The following is a 16,116-nucleotide window of genomic DNA, read 5'->3' on the forward strand; positions in this document are numbered from 1 at the left end:
CCAGTTGTCGGGTGTGTTTCAAGGTATTACATTTCCAAGCTTACAATGAATGTTCAGCAACAGGTTTTGCTATAGAATCAACAATCGGACTACACATGTAATTGGACTACACATGTAATTGGACTACACATGTAATTGGACTACACATGTAATTGGACTACACATGTAATTGGACTACACATGTTGGACACCACACATGTAAAAACACATTTCCCTGTGATTTCCGATAATTGGTTTGGACAATATTTGATACGAACTGGTAATCTGGACTTTGTAAACAACAATTTCTGTTCATTTGGTGAAGAGGGAGAGATAAAATGAGACAGAAAACTTTTGTTTAATGAATGGATTCATTTCATGTTGAAAAAACGAAACAAATGAATGTCTCAGATACCTGCTGGTGTTTTTCTTCTCAGTGAAATGTGTGTTTTCATTACCATATCAAACCAGGGTGTTGTTTATTTATTCACTGGTTTATTTATTATAATGCCGTTTGTATTGATTCACGTTTGATTTTGGACCAACCTTTATAAAACATGCGACCGCCTAATTTAGGTTGCCAGATTCAAAGGTTGCCAGATTCAAAGTAAAAAAATATAAAGATATTCCATGGTTTCACTCGCCTGCTTTACTAAAAGCAAGCAATCATTTCGTAAAATTAATTTTTTTCTTCTTCATTGTTAAAAAACAAAAGCAGATTTATCATTGCCCACATGATATTTATTCATTTATATTTTCATAAAATGTTTTCAGATATGTTGACTTGTCTTTAGTCAATTCTGAAGAAAAAAATTGAAACATTCAAAAAGACAGAAATCAGAAAGTAAAAGGAATCATTCAGTTTATTACTTTTTTGCCAAAAAAAAAAATTGGAGCCCATGATTATTTTGAGATTTTACAAAGAAATATACAAAAGTCACTATGAAATAAGTGCTTAAAATCGTGCATTAAGTTGAGGTGTGAATATGTATATAAATGTGTGATATTATCATTATTAGTATGACTTGTGTAAATGTTTATTTGACTGTGTGAGAAGTTTATATAAATGATCCATAATGTTGTTTTCCTTTTTTTTAGATGTGCAACTCTGCTCAGAAAAAATAAAAAACAACTGCTTTTGTGAGAAACGTATTAAACAAAGAATATTTGTTTGTCTGTTGATTTGGTGACTGGGTATCAAGAACAATAGTTACTGACCAAGCAATCAATCAACAACAAAAAAACATGCTTTCATTCCATTTTTTTATCATTACAGTTTCAAGGAAATTATTCCAGATAGGTGTTTTATAGTGGTGTCTACCTGAACACATATCTTCCACTGTAAATTTCCCCTCCCCTCCCCCACCCCACCTCCACTTCTCTTGGACATTGTTTTTTATAGAATATAAATACCAAGACCACAATGGTCATTTATATTGTGACAGCTATTTCTGCTTAAACAAGCAGAAGTCTGACAATGAAGTCATCGAAACCTCAATGCATTTTGCATTCTGGTTTGGTAAGGCTACATCCTTATGATTTTTTTCCTTCAAATGTTGGCAAATCGCGAGTCATGCAGGAGATTGGTGGCGCCCTTCTGATAACCTGCCAGTCAATAATCATCTCATGATCAGTCCGTTGTTTTAAGAATGGATCAATTTTATGATATGAAATATCATTTGTAATATTTAGAGGCTTTAAAGTCCATAGTATGCAATTTTTAACTGCAAGAGAATATTCATATGAGCCCCATGAATCAAATGCAATCAACGGAATTTGGAATTCGAAAACTATATTTTTGGGTTAACGGTATGATTTTTTCAAATTTTGGCCAATATCACGACTTTTTAATAACTCTCCAAAATCATGCGGGAGATCGGTGGCGCCCTTCTGATAACCAGTCAATAAATCATCTCATGATAAGTCCGTAGTTATAATAGTGGATCAATTTTATGACATCATATGAAATATACTTTGTAATATTTAAAGTCTTTAATTTCAATAGCATGCAACTTTTAACTGTAAGAGAATACTCATATGAGCTACGTTAATCGAAACCGTGCATAGAAATTGGAAAACTTTTATTTTTCAGTAAACTTTTTACAAAATTGTTTTAGTTTTATTCATTTAAATTTGATATGAAATGGCCTCGAGATATGGTTATTAAAATTCATTTTTCCACTAAAATCAAATTGGCCATTTTGGGTCACAAATGAAAGTTCTCAAATCTCTCTCAGAATACGTAGAAGGTACTCCCAGCACCCAGTTGACGCTTCTCTCGAGTCAAAAGTGAAATTCGACGAAGTGTGAGTCATTTAAATACGATATGAATGACGTCGAAATATGGTTATTAAATTTCATTTTTCCACCAAAATATAAGTGTTTATACAACTCTTGTCACCTGGAAAGGAATCCAAAGGGCGCCACACACCACAGGAACAATTTTGGGAAGAATTAAAAAATTCGCGATTTGGCCAAAATCGGACAAAATCATAAGGGTATAGCCTTATGAAATTGGCCATTTTAGGCCAAAAATGAAAGTTCTCAAATCTCTCCCAGAATACGTAGAAGGGACTCCCAGCACCCAGTAGGCGCTTCTGTCGGGTCAAAAGTGGCATTCGGCAAAGTTTTTGTCATTTAAATTTTTTATTAATTTTATTAATATAATATTTATTCATATAAATTTTATTAAATTTCATTTTTCCACCAAAATATAAGTGTTTATACTATTCTTGTCACCTGGAAAGGAATCCAAAGGACGCCACACACCACAGGAACAATTTTGGGAAGAATTAAAAAATTCGCGATTTTGGCCAAAATCGGACAAAATCTTAAGGGTATAGCCTTATGAAATTGGCCATTTTAGGCCAAAAATGAAAGTTCTCAAATCTCTCCCAGAATACGTAGAAGGGACTCCCAGCACCCAGTAGGCGCTTCTGTCGGGTCAAAAGTGGCATTCGGCAAAGTTTTTGTCATTTAAATTTTTTATTAATTTTATTAATATAATATTTATTAATATAAATTTTATTAAATTTCATTTTTCCACCAAAATATAAGTGTTTATACTATTCTTGTCACCTGGAAAGGAATCCAAAGGACGCCACACACCACAGGAACAATTTTGGGAAGAATTAAAAAATTCGCGATTTTGGCCAAAATCGGACAAAATCATAAGGGTATAGCCTTATGAAATTGGCCATTTTAGGCCAAAAATGAAAGTTCTCAAATCTCTCCCAGAATACGTAGAAGGGACTCCCAGCACCCAGTAGGCGCTTCTGTCGGGTCAAAAGTGGCATCCGATTAAGTTTGAGTCATTTAAATACGATATGAAATGACGTCGAGATATGGTTATTAAATTTCATTTTTCCACCAAAATATAAGTGTTTATACTATTCTTGTCACCTGGAAAGGAATCCAAAGGACGCCATACACCACAGGAACAATTTTGGGAAGAATTAAAAAATTCGCGATTTTGGCCAAAATCGGACAAAATCATAAGGGTATAGCCTTATGAAATTGACCATTTTGGGCCAAAAGAGAAAGTTCTCAAATCTCTCCCAAAATACATAGAAGGGACTCTCAGCACCCAGTAGGCGCTTCTGTCGGGTCAAAAGTGGCATCCGATTAAGTTTGAGTCATTTAAATACGATATGAAATGACGTCGAGATATGGTTATTAAATTTCATTTTTCCACCAAAATATAAGTGTTTATACTATTCTTGTCACCTGGAAAGGAATCCAAAGGACGCCACACACCACAGGAACAATTTTGGGAAGAATTAAAAAATTCGCGATTTTGGCCAAAATCGGACAAAATCATAAGGGTATAGCCTTATGAAATTGGCCATTTTTGGCCAAAATGAAAGTTCTCAAATCTCTCCCAGAATACATAGAAGGGACTCTCAGCACCCAGTAGGCGCTTCTGTCGGGTCAAAAGTGGCATCCGATTAAGTTTGAGTCATTTAAATACGATATGAAATGACGTCGAGATATGGTTATTAAATTTCATTTTTCCACCAAAATATAAGTGTTTATACTATTCTTGTCACCTGGAAAGGAATCCAAAGGACGCCACACACCACAGGAACAATTTTGGGAAGAATTAAAAAATTCGCGATTTTGGCCAAAATCGGACAAAATCATAAGGGTATAGCCTTATGAAATTGGCCATTTTGGGCCAAAAATGAAAGTTCTCAAATCTCTCCCAGAATACATAGAAGGGACTCCCAGCACCCAGTAGGCGCTTCTGTCGGGTCAAAAGTGGCATTCGGCAAAGTTTTTGTCATTTAAATTTTTTATTAATTTTATTAATATAATATTTATTAATATAAATTTTATTAAATTTCATTTTTCCACCAAAATATAAGTGTTCATACTATTCTTGTCACCTGGAAAGGAATCCAAAGGACGCCACACACCACAGGTACAATTTGGGGAAGAATCAATAAAGTCACGATTTTGGCCAAAATCGGACAAAATCATAAGGGTATAGCCTTATGAAATTGGCCATTTTGGGCCAAAAATGAAAGTTCTCAAATCTCTCTCAGAATACATAGAAGGGACTCTCAGCACCCAGTAGGCGCTTCTGTCGGGTCAAAAGTGGCATCCGATTAAGTTTGAGTCATTTAAATACGATATGAAATGACGTCGAGATATGGTTATTAAATTTCATTTTTCCACCAAAATATAAGTGTTTATACTATTCTTGTCACCTGGAAAGGAATCCAAAGGACGCCACACACCACAGGAACAATTTTGGGAAGAATTAAAAAATTCGCGATTTTGGCCAAAATCGGACAAAATCATAAGGGTATAGCCTTATGAAATTGGCCATTTTTGGCCAAAATGACAGTTCTCAAATCTCTCCCAGAATACATAGAAGGGACTCTCAGCACCCAGTAGGCGCTTCTGTCGGGTCAAAAGTGGCATTCGGCAAAGTTTTTGTCATTTAAATTTTTTATTAATTTTATTAATATAATATTTATTAAATTTCATTTTTCCACCAAAATATAAGTGTTTATACTATTCTTGTCACCTGGAAAGGAATCCAAAGGACGCCACACACCACAGGTACAATTTGGGGAAGAATTAATAAAGTCACGATTTTGGCCAAAATCGGACAAAATCATAAGGGTATAGCCTTATGAAATTGGCCATTTTGGGCCAAAAATGAAAGTTCTCAAATCTCTCCCAGAATACGTAGAAGGGACTCCCAGCACCCAGTAGGCGCTTCTGTCGGGTCAAAAGTGGCATTCGGCGAAGTTTTTGTCATTTAAATTTTTTATTAATTTTATTAATATAATATTTATTAATATAAATTTTATTAAATTTCATTTTTCCACCAAAATATACTATTTTGTACTATTCTTGTCACCTGGAAAGGAATCCAAAGGACGCCACACACCACAGGTACAATTTGGGGAAGAATTAATAAAGTCACGATTTTTGCCAAAATCGGACAAAATCATAAGGGTATAGCCTTATGAAATTGGCCATTTTGGGCCAAAAATGAAAGTTCTCAAATATCTCCCAGAATACATAGAAGGGACTCTCAGCACCCAGTAGGCGCTTCTGTCGGGTCAAAAGTGGCATCCGATTAAGTTTGAGTCATTTAAATACGATATGAAATGACGTCGAGATATGGTTATTAAATTTCATTTTTCCACAAAATATAAGTGTTTATACTATTCTTGTCACCTGGAAAGGAATCCAAAGGACGCCACACACCACAGGAACACTTTTGGGAAGAATTAAAAAATTCGCGATTTTGGCCAAAATCGGACAAAATCATAAGGGTATAGCCTTATGAAATTGGCCATTTTGGGCCAAAAATGAAAGTTCTCAAATCTCTCCCAGAATACATAGAAGGGACTCCCAGCACCCAGTAGGCGCTTCTGTCGGGTCAAAAGTGGCATTCGGCAAAGTTTTTGTCATTTAAATTTTTTATTAATTTTATTAATATAATATTTATTAATATAAATTTTATTAAATTTCATTTTTCCACCAAAATATAAGTGTTTATACTATTCTTGTCACCTGGAAAGGAATCCAAAGGACACCACACACCACAGGTACAATTTGGGGAAGAATCAATAAAGTCACGATTTTGGCCAAAATCGGACAAAATCATAAGAGTATAGCCTTATGAAATTGGCCATTTTTGGCCAAAAATGAAAGTTCTCAAATCTCTCCCAGAATACATAGAAGGGACTCTCAGCACCCAGTAGGCGCTTCTGTCGGGTCAAAAGTGGCATCCGATTAAGTTTGAGTCATTTAAATACGATATGAAATGACGTCGAGATATGGTTATTAAATTTCATTTTTCCACCAAAATATAAGTGTTTATACTATTCTTGTCACCTGGAAAGGAATCCAAAGGACGCCACACACCACAGGAACAATTTTGGGAAGAATTAAAAAATTCGCGATTTTGGCCAAAATCGGACAAAATCATAAGGGTATAGCCTTATGAAATTGACCATTTTGGGCCAAAAGAGAAAGTTCTCAAATCTCTCCCAAAATACATAGAAGGGACTCTCAGCACCCAGTAGGCGCTTCTGTCGGGTCAAAAGTGGCATCCGATTAAGTTTGAGTCATTTAAATACGATATGAAATGACGTCGAGATATGGTTATTAAATTTCATTTTTCCACCAAAATATAAGTGTTTATACTATTCTTGTCACCTGGAAAGGAATCCAAAGGACGCCACACACCACAGGTACAATTTGGGGAAGAATTAATTAAGTCACGATTTTGGCCAAAATCGGACAAAATCATTAGCGTATAGCCTTATGAAATTGGCCATTTTGGGCCAAAAATGAAAGTTCTCAAATATCTCCCAGAATACATAGAAGGGACTCTCAGCACCCAGTAGGCGCTTCTGTCGGGTCAAACGTGGCATCCGATTAAGTTTGAGTCATTTAAATACGATATGAAATGACGTCGAGATATGGTTATTAAATTTCATTTTTCCACCAAAATATAAGTGTTTATACTATTCTTGTCACCTGGAAAGGAATCCAAAGGACGCCACACACCACAGGAACAATTTTGGGAAGAATTAAAAAATTCGCGATTTTGGCCAAAATCGGACAAAATCATAAGGGTATAGCCTTATGAAATTGGCCATTTTGGGCCAAAAATGAAAGTTCTCAAATCTCTCCCAGAATACGTAGAAGGGACTCCCAGCACCCAGTAGGCGCTTCTGTCGGGTCAAAAGTGGCATTCGGCGAAGTTTTTGTCATTTAAGTTTTTTATTAATTTTATTAATATAATATTTATTAATATAAATTTTATTAAATTTCATTTTTCCACCAAAATATAAGTGTTTATACTATTCTTGTCACCTGGAAAGGAATCCAAAGGACGCCACACACCACAGGTACAATTTGGGGAAGAATTAATAAAGTCACGATTTTGGCCAAAATCGGACAAAATCATAAGGGTATAGCCTTATGAAATTGGCCATTTTGGGCCAAAAATGAAAGTTCTCAAATATCTCCCAGAATACATAGAAGGGACTCTCAGCACCCAGTAGGCGCTTCTGTCGGGTCAAAAGTGGCATCCGATTAAGTTTGAGTCATTTAAATACGATATGAAATGACGTCGAGATATGGTTATTAAATTTCATTTTTCCACCAAAATATAAGTGTTTATACTATTCTTGTCACCTGGAAAGGAATCCAAAGGACGCCACACACCACAGGTACAATTTGGGGAAGATTTAATAAAGTCACGATTTTGGCCAAAATCGGACAAAATCATAAGGGTATAGCCTTATGAAATTGACCATTTTGGGCCAAAAGAGAAAGTTCTCAAATCTCTCCCAAAATACATAGAAGGGACTCTCAGCACCCAGTAGGCGCTTCTGTCGGGTCAAAAGTGGCATCCGATTAAGTTTGAGTCATTTAAATACGATATGAAATGACGTCGAGATATGGTTATTAAATTTCATTTTTCCACCAAAATATAAGTGTTTATACTATTCTTGTCACCTGGAAAGGAATCCAAAGGACGCCACACACCACAGGTACAATTTGGGGAAGATTTAATAAAGTCACGATTTTGGCCAAAATCGGACAAAATCATAAGGGTATAGCCTTATGAAATTGACCATTTTGGGCCAAAAGAGAAAGTTCTCAAATCTCTCCCAAAATACATAGAAGGGACTCTCAGCACCCAGTAGGCGCTTCTGTCGGGTCAAAAGTGGCATCCGATTAAGTTTGAGTCATTTAAATACGATATGAAATGACGTCGAGATATGGTTATTAAATTTCATTTTTCCACCAAAATATAAGTGTTTATACTATTCTTGTCACCTGGAAAGGAATCCAAAGGACGCCACACACCACAGGTACAATTTGGGGAAGAATTAATTAAGTCACGATTTTGGCCAAAATCGGACAAAATCATTAGCGTATAGCCTTATGAAATTGGCCATTTTGGGCCAAAAATGAAAGTTCTCAAATATCTCCCAGAATACATAGAAGGGACTCTCAGCACCCAGTAGGCGCTTCTGTCGGGTCAAAAGTGGCATCCGATTAAGTTTGAGTCATTTAAATACGATATGAAATGACGTCGAGATATGGTTATTAAATTTCATTTTTCCACCAAAATATAAGTGTTTATACTATTCTTGTCACCTGGAAAGGAATCCAAAGGACGCCACACACCACAGGAACAATTTTGGGAAGAATTAAAAAATTCGCGATTTTGGCCAAAATCGGACAAAATCATAAGGGTATAGCCTTATGAAATTGGCCATTTTGGGCCAAAAATGAAAGTTCTCAAATCTCTCCCAGAATACGTAGAAGGGACTCCCAGCACCCAGTAGGCGCTTCTGTCGGGTCAAAAGTGGCATTCGGCGAAGTTTTTGTCATTTAAGTTTTTTATTAATTTTATTAATATAATATTTATTAATATAAATTTTATTAAATTTCATTTTTCCACCAAAATATAAGTGTTTATACTATTCTTGTCACCTGGAAAGGAATCCAAAGGACGCCACACACCACAGGTACAATTTGGGGAAGAATTAATAAAGTCACGATTTTGGCCAAAATCGGACAAAATCATAAGGGTATAGCCTTATGAAATTGGCCATTTTGGGCCAAAAATGAAAGTTCTCAAATATCTCCCAGAATACATAGAAGGGACTCTCAGCACCCAGTAGGCGCTTCTGTCGGGTCAAAAGTGGCATCCGATTAAGTTTGAGTCATTTAAATACGATATGAAATGACGTCGAGATATGGTTATTAAATTTCATTTTTCCACCAAAATATAAGTGTTTATACTATTCTTGTCACCTGGAAAGGAATCCAAAGGACGCCACACACCACAGGTACAATTTGGGGAAGATTTAATAAAGTCACGATTTTGGCCAAAATCGGACAAAATCATAAGGGTATAGCCTTATGAAATTGGCCATTTTGTGCCAAAAATGAAAGTTCTCAAATCTCTCCCAGAATACGTAGAAGGGACTCCCAGCACCCAGTAGGCGCTTCTGTCGGGTCAAAAGTGGCATTCGGCGAAGTTTTTGTCATTTAAATTTTTTATTAATTTTATTAATATAATATTTATTAATATAAATTTTATTAAATTTCATTTTTCCACCAAAATATACTATTTTGTACTATTCTTGTCACCTGGAAAGGAATCCAAAGGACGCCACACACCACAGGTACAATTTGGGGAAGATTTTATAAAGTCACGATTTTGGCCAAAATCGGACAAAATCATAAGGGTATAGCCTTATGAAATTGGCCATTTTGGGCCAAAAATGAAAGTTCTCAAATCTCTCCCAGAATACATAGAAGGGACTCCCAGCACCCAGTAGGCGCTTCTGTCGGGTCAAAAGTGGCATTCGGCAAAGTTTTTGTCATTTAAAGTTTTTATTAATTTTATTAATATAATATTTATTAATATAAATTTTATTAAATTTCATTTTTCCACCAAAATATAAGTGTTTATACTATTCTTGTCACCTGGAAAGGAATCCAAAGGACGCCACACACCACAGGTACAATTTGGGGAAGATTTAATAAAGTCACGATTTTGGCCAAAATCGGACAAAATCATAAGGGTATAGCCTTATGAAATTGGCCATTTTGGGCCAAAAATGAAAGTTCTCAAATCTCTAACAGAATACATAGAAGGGACTCCCAGCACCCAGTAGGCGCTTCTGTCGGGTCAAAAGTGGCATCCGATTAAGTTTGAGTCATTTAAATACGATATGAAATGACGTCGAGATATGGTTATTAAATTTCATTTTTCCACCAAAATATAAGTGTTTATACTATTCTTGTCACCTGGAAAGGAATCCAAAGGACGCCACACACCACAGGAACAATTTTGGGAAGAATTAAAAAATTCGCGATTTTGGCCAAAATCGGACAAAATCATAAGGGTATAGCCTTATGAAATTGACCATTTTGGGCCAAAAGAGAAAGTTCTCAAATCTCTCCCAAAATACATAGAAGGGACTCTCAGCACCCAGTAGGCGCTTCTGTCGGGTCAAAAGTGGCATCCGATTAAGTTTGAGTCATTTAAATACGATATGAAATGACGTCGAGATATGGTTATTAAATTTCATTTTTCCACCAAAATATAAGTGTTTATACTATTCTTGTCACCTGGAAAGGAATCCAAAGGACGCCACACACCACAGGAACAATTTTGGGAAGAATTAAAAAATTCGCGATTTTGGCCAAAATCGGACAAAATCATAAGGGTATAGCCTTATGAAATTGGCCATTTTTGGCCAAAATGAAAGTTCTCAAATCTCTCCCAGAATACATAGAAGGGACTCTCAGCACCCAGTAGGCGCTTCTGTCGGGTCAAAAGTGGCATCCGATTAAGTTTGAGTCATTTAAATACGATATGAAATGACGTCGAGATATGGTTATTAAATTTCATTTTTCCACCAAAATATAAGTGTTTATACTATTCTTGTCACCTGGAAAGGAATCCAAAGGACGCCACACACCACAGGAACAATTTTGGGAAGAATTAAAAAATTCGCGATTTTGGCCAAAATCGGACAAAATCATAAGGGATTTATGAAATTATGAATTTGGCCTTATGAAATTGGCCATTTTGGGCCAAAAATGAAAGTTCTCAAATCTCTCCCAGAATACGTAGAAGGGACTCCCAGCACCCAGTAGGCGCTTCTGTCGGGTCAAAAGTGGCATTCGGCGAAGTTTTTGTCATTTAAATTTTTTATTAATTTTATTAATATAATATTTATTAATATAAATTTTATTAAATTTCATTTTTCCACCAAAATATACTATTTTGTACTATTCTTGTCACCTGGAAAGGAATCCAAAGGACGCCACACACCACAGGTACAATTTGGGGAAGAATTAATAAAGTCACGATTTTGGCCAAAATCGGACAAAATCATAAGGGTATAGCCTTATGAAATTGGCCATTTTGGGCCAAAAATGAAAGTTCTCAAATATCTCCCAGAATACATAGAAGGGACTCTCAGCACCCAGTAGGCGCTTCTGTCGGGTCAAAAGTGGCATCCGATTAAGTTTGAGTCATTTAAATACGATATGAAATGACGTCGAGATATGGTTATTAAATTTCATTTTTCCACCAAAATATAAGTGTTTATACTATTCTTGTCACCTGGAAAGGAATCCAAAGGACGCCACACACCACAGGAACAATTTTGGGAAGAATTAAAAAATTCGCGATTTTGGCCAAAATCGGACAAAATCATAAGGGTATAGCCTTATGAAATTGACCATTTTGGGCCAAAAGAGAAAGTTCTCAAATCTCTCCCAAAATACATAGAAGGGACTCTCAGCACCCAGTAGGCGCTTCTGTCGGGTCAAAAGTGGCATCCGATTAAGTTTGAGTCATTTAAATACGATATGAAATGACGTCGAGATATGGTTATTAAATTTCATTTTTCCACCAAAATATAAGTGTTTATACTATTCTTGTCACCTGGAAAGGAATCCAAATGACGCCACACACCACAGGAACAATTTTGGGAAGAATTAAAAAATTCGCGATTTTGGCCAAAATCGGACAAAATCATAAGGGTATAGCCTTATGAAATTGGCCATTTTGGGCCAAAAATGAAAGTTCTCAAATCTCTCCCAGAATACATAGAAGGGACTCCTTGCACCCAGCAGGCGCTTCTGTCGGGTCAAAAGTGGCATTCGGCAAAGTTTTTGTCATTTAAATTTTTTATTAATTTTATTAATATAATATTTATTAATATAAATTTTATTAAATTTCATTTTCACCAAAATATAAGTGTTTATACTATTCTTGTCACCTGGAAAGGAATCCAAAGGACGCCACACACCACAGGTACAATTTGGGGAAGAATTAATAAAGTCACGATTTTGGCCAAAATCGGACAAAATCATAAGGGTATAGCCTTATGAAATTGGCCATTTTGGGCCAAAAATGAAAGTTCTCAAATATCTCCCAGAATACATAGAAGGGACTCTCAGCACCCAGTAGGCGCTTCTGTCGGGTCAAAAGTGGCATCCGATTAAGTTTGAGTCATTTAAATACGATATGAAATGACGTCGAGATATGGTTATTAAATTTCATTTTTCCACCAAAATATAAGTGTTTATACTATTCTTGTCACCTGGAAAGGAATCCAAAGGACGCCACACACCACAGGAACAATTTTGGGAAGAATTAAAAAATTCGCGATTTTGGCCAAAATCGGACAAAATCATAAGGGTATAGCCTTATGAAATTGACCATTTTGGGCCAAAAGAGAAAGTTCTCAAATCTCTCCCAAAATACATAGAAGGGACTCTCAGCACCCAGTAGGCGCTTCTGTCGGGTCAAAAGTGGCATCCGATTAAGTTTGAGTCATTTAAATACGATATGAAATGACGTCGAGATATGGTTATTAAATTTCATTCTTCCACCAAAATATAAGTGTTTATACTATTCTTGTCACCTGGAAAGGAATCCAAAGGACGCCACACACCACAGGTACAATTTGGGGAAGAATTAATTAAGTCACGATTTTGGCCAAAATCGGACAAAATCATAAGGGTATAGCCTTATGAAATTGGCCATTTTGGGCCAAAAATGAAAGTTCTCAAATCTCTCCCAGAATACGTAGAAGGGACTCCCAGCACCCAGTAGGCGCTTCTGTCGGGTCAAAAGTGGCATTCGGCGAAGTTTTTGTCATTTAAATTTTTTATTAATTTTATTAATATAATATTTATTAATATAAATTTTATTAAATTTCATTTTTCCACCAAAATATAAGTGTTTGTACTATTCTTGTCACCTGGAAAGGAATCCAAAGGACGCCACACACCACAGGTACAATTTGGGGAAGATTTAATAAAGTCACGATTTTGGCCAAAATCGGACAAAATCATAAGGGTATAGCCTTATGAAATTGGCCATTTTGGGCCAAAAATGAAAGTTCTCAAATATCTCCCAGAATACATAGAAGGGACTCTCAGCACCCAGTAGGCGCTTCTGTCGGGTCAAAAGTGGCATCCGATTAAGTTTGAGTCATTTAAATACGATATGAAATGACGTCGAGATATGGTTATTAAATTTCATTTTTCCACCAAAATATAAGTGTTTATACTATTCTTGTCACCTGGAAAGGAATCCAAAGGACGCCACACACCACAGGAACAATTTTGGGAAGAATTAAAAAATTCGCGATTTTGGCCAAAATCGGACAAAATCATAAGGGTATAGCCTTATGAAATTGACCATTTTGGGCCAAAAGAGAAAGTTCTCAAATCTCTCCCAAGATACATAGAAGGGACTCTCAGCACCCAGTAGGCGCTTCTGTCGGGTCAAAAGTGGCATCCGATTAAGTTTGAGTCATTTAAATACGATATGAAATGACGTCGAGATATGGTTATTAAATTTCATTTTTCCACCAAAATATAAGTGTTTATACTATTCTTGTCACCTGGAAAGGAATCCAAAGGACGCCACACACCACAGGAACAATTTTGGGAAGAATTAAAAAATTCGCGATTTTGGCCAAAATCGGACAAAATCATAAGGGTATAGCCTTATGAAATTGGCCATTTTGGGCCAAAAAAGAAAGTTCTCAAATCTCTCCCAGAATACATAGAAGGGATATCCAGCACCCAGCAGGCGCTTCTGTCGGGTCAAAAGTGGCATTCGGCAAAGTTTTTGTCATTTAAATTTTTTATTAATTTTATTAATATAATATTTATTAATATAAATTTTATTAAATTTCATTTTTCCACCAAAATATAAGTGTTTATACTATTCTTGTCACCTGGAAAGGAATCCAAAGGACGCCACACACCACAGGAACAATTTTGGGAAGAATTAAAAAATTCGCGATTTTGACCAAAATCGGACAAAATCATAAGGGTATAGCCTTATGAAATTGGCCATTTTGGGCCAAAAATGAAAGTTCTCAAATATCTCCCAGAATACATAGAAGGGACTCTCAGCACCCAGTAGGCGCTTCTGTCGGGTCAAAAGTGGCATCCGATTAAGTTTGAGTCATTTAAATACGATATGAAATGACGTCGAGATATGGTTATTAAATTTCATTTTTCCACAAAATATAAGTGTTTATACTATTCTTGTCACCTGGAAAGGAATCCAAAGGACGCCACACACCACAGGTACAATTTGGGGAAGATTTAATAAAGTCACGATTTTGGCCAAAATCGGACAAAATCATAAGGGTATAGCCTTATGAAATTGGCCATTTTGGGCCAAAAATGAAAGTTCTCAAATCTCTCCCAGAATACGTAGAAGGGACTCCCAGCACCCAGTAGGCGCTTCTGTCGGGTCAAAAGTGGCATTCGGCGAAGTTTTTGTCATTTAAATTTTTTATTAATTTCATTAATATAATATTTATTAATATAAATTTTATTAAATTTCATTTTTCCACCAAAATATACTATTTTGTACTATTCTTGTCACCTGGAAAGGAATCCAAAGGACGCCACACACCACAGGTACAATTTGGGGAAGATTTAATAAAGTCACGATTTTGGCCAAAATCGGACAAAATCATAAGGGTATAGCCTTATGAAATTGGCCATTTTGGGCCAAAAATGAAAGTTCTCAAATCTCTCCCAGAATACATAGAAGGGACTCCCAGCACCCAGTAGGCGCTTCTGTCGGGTCAAAAGTGGCATTCGGCAAAGTTTTTGTCATTTAAATTTTTTATTAATTTTATTAATATAATATTTATTAATATAAATTTTATTAAATTTCATTTTTCCACCAAAATATAAGTGTTTATACTATTCTTGTCACCTGGAAAGGAATCCAAAGGACGCCACACACCACAGGTACAATTTGGGGAAGATTTAATAAAGTCACGATTTTGGCCAAAATCGGACAAAATCATAAGAGTATAGCCTTATGAAATTGGCCATTTTGGGCCAAAAATGAAAGTTCTCAAATCTCTCCCAGAATACGTAGAAGGGACTCCCAGCACCCAGTAGGCGCTTCTGTCGGGTCAAAAGTGGCATTCGGCGAAGTTTTTGTCATTTAAATTTTTTATTAATTTTATTAATATAATATTTATTAATATAAATTTTATTAAATTTCATTTTTCCACCAAAATATACTATTTTGTACTATTCTTGTCACCTGGAAAGGAATCCAAAGGACGCCACACACCACAGGTACAATTTGGGGAAGAATTAATAAAGTCACGATTTTGGCCAAAATCGGACAAAATCATAAGGGTATAGCCTTATGAAATTGGCCATTTTGGGCCAAAAATGAAAGTTCTCAAATATCTCCCAGAATACATAGAAGGGACTCTCAGCACCCAGTAGGCGCTTCTGTCGGGTCAAAAGTGGCATCCGATTAAGTTTGAGTCATTTAAATACGATATGAAATGACGTCGAGATATGGTTATTAAATTTCATTTTTCCACCAAAATATAAGTGTTTATACTATTCTTGTCACCTGGAAAGGAATCCAAAGGACGCCACACACCACAGGAACAATTTTGGGAAGAATTAAAAAATTCGCGATTTTGGCCAAAATCGGACAAAATCATAAGGGTATAGCCTTATGAAATTGACCATTTTGGGCCAAAAGAGAAAGTTCTCAAATCTCTCCCAAAATACATAGAAGGGACTCTCAGCACCCAGTAGGCGCTTCTGTCG

The sequence above is a fragment of the Apostichopus japonicus genome, chromosome 9, assembly GCF_037975245.1.
Source record: "Apostichopus japonicus isolate 1M-3 chromosome 9, ASM3797524v1, whole genome shotgun sequence".
NCBI lineage: Eukaryota > Metazoa > Echinodermata > Holothuroidea > Aspidochirotida > Stichopodidae > Apostichopus > Apostichopus japonicus.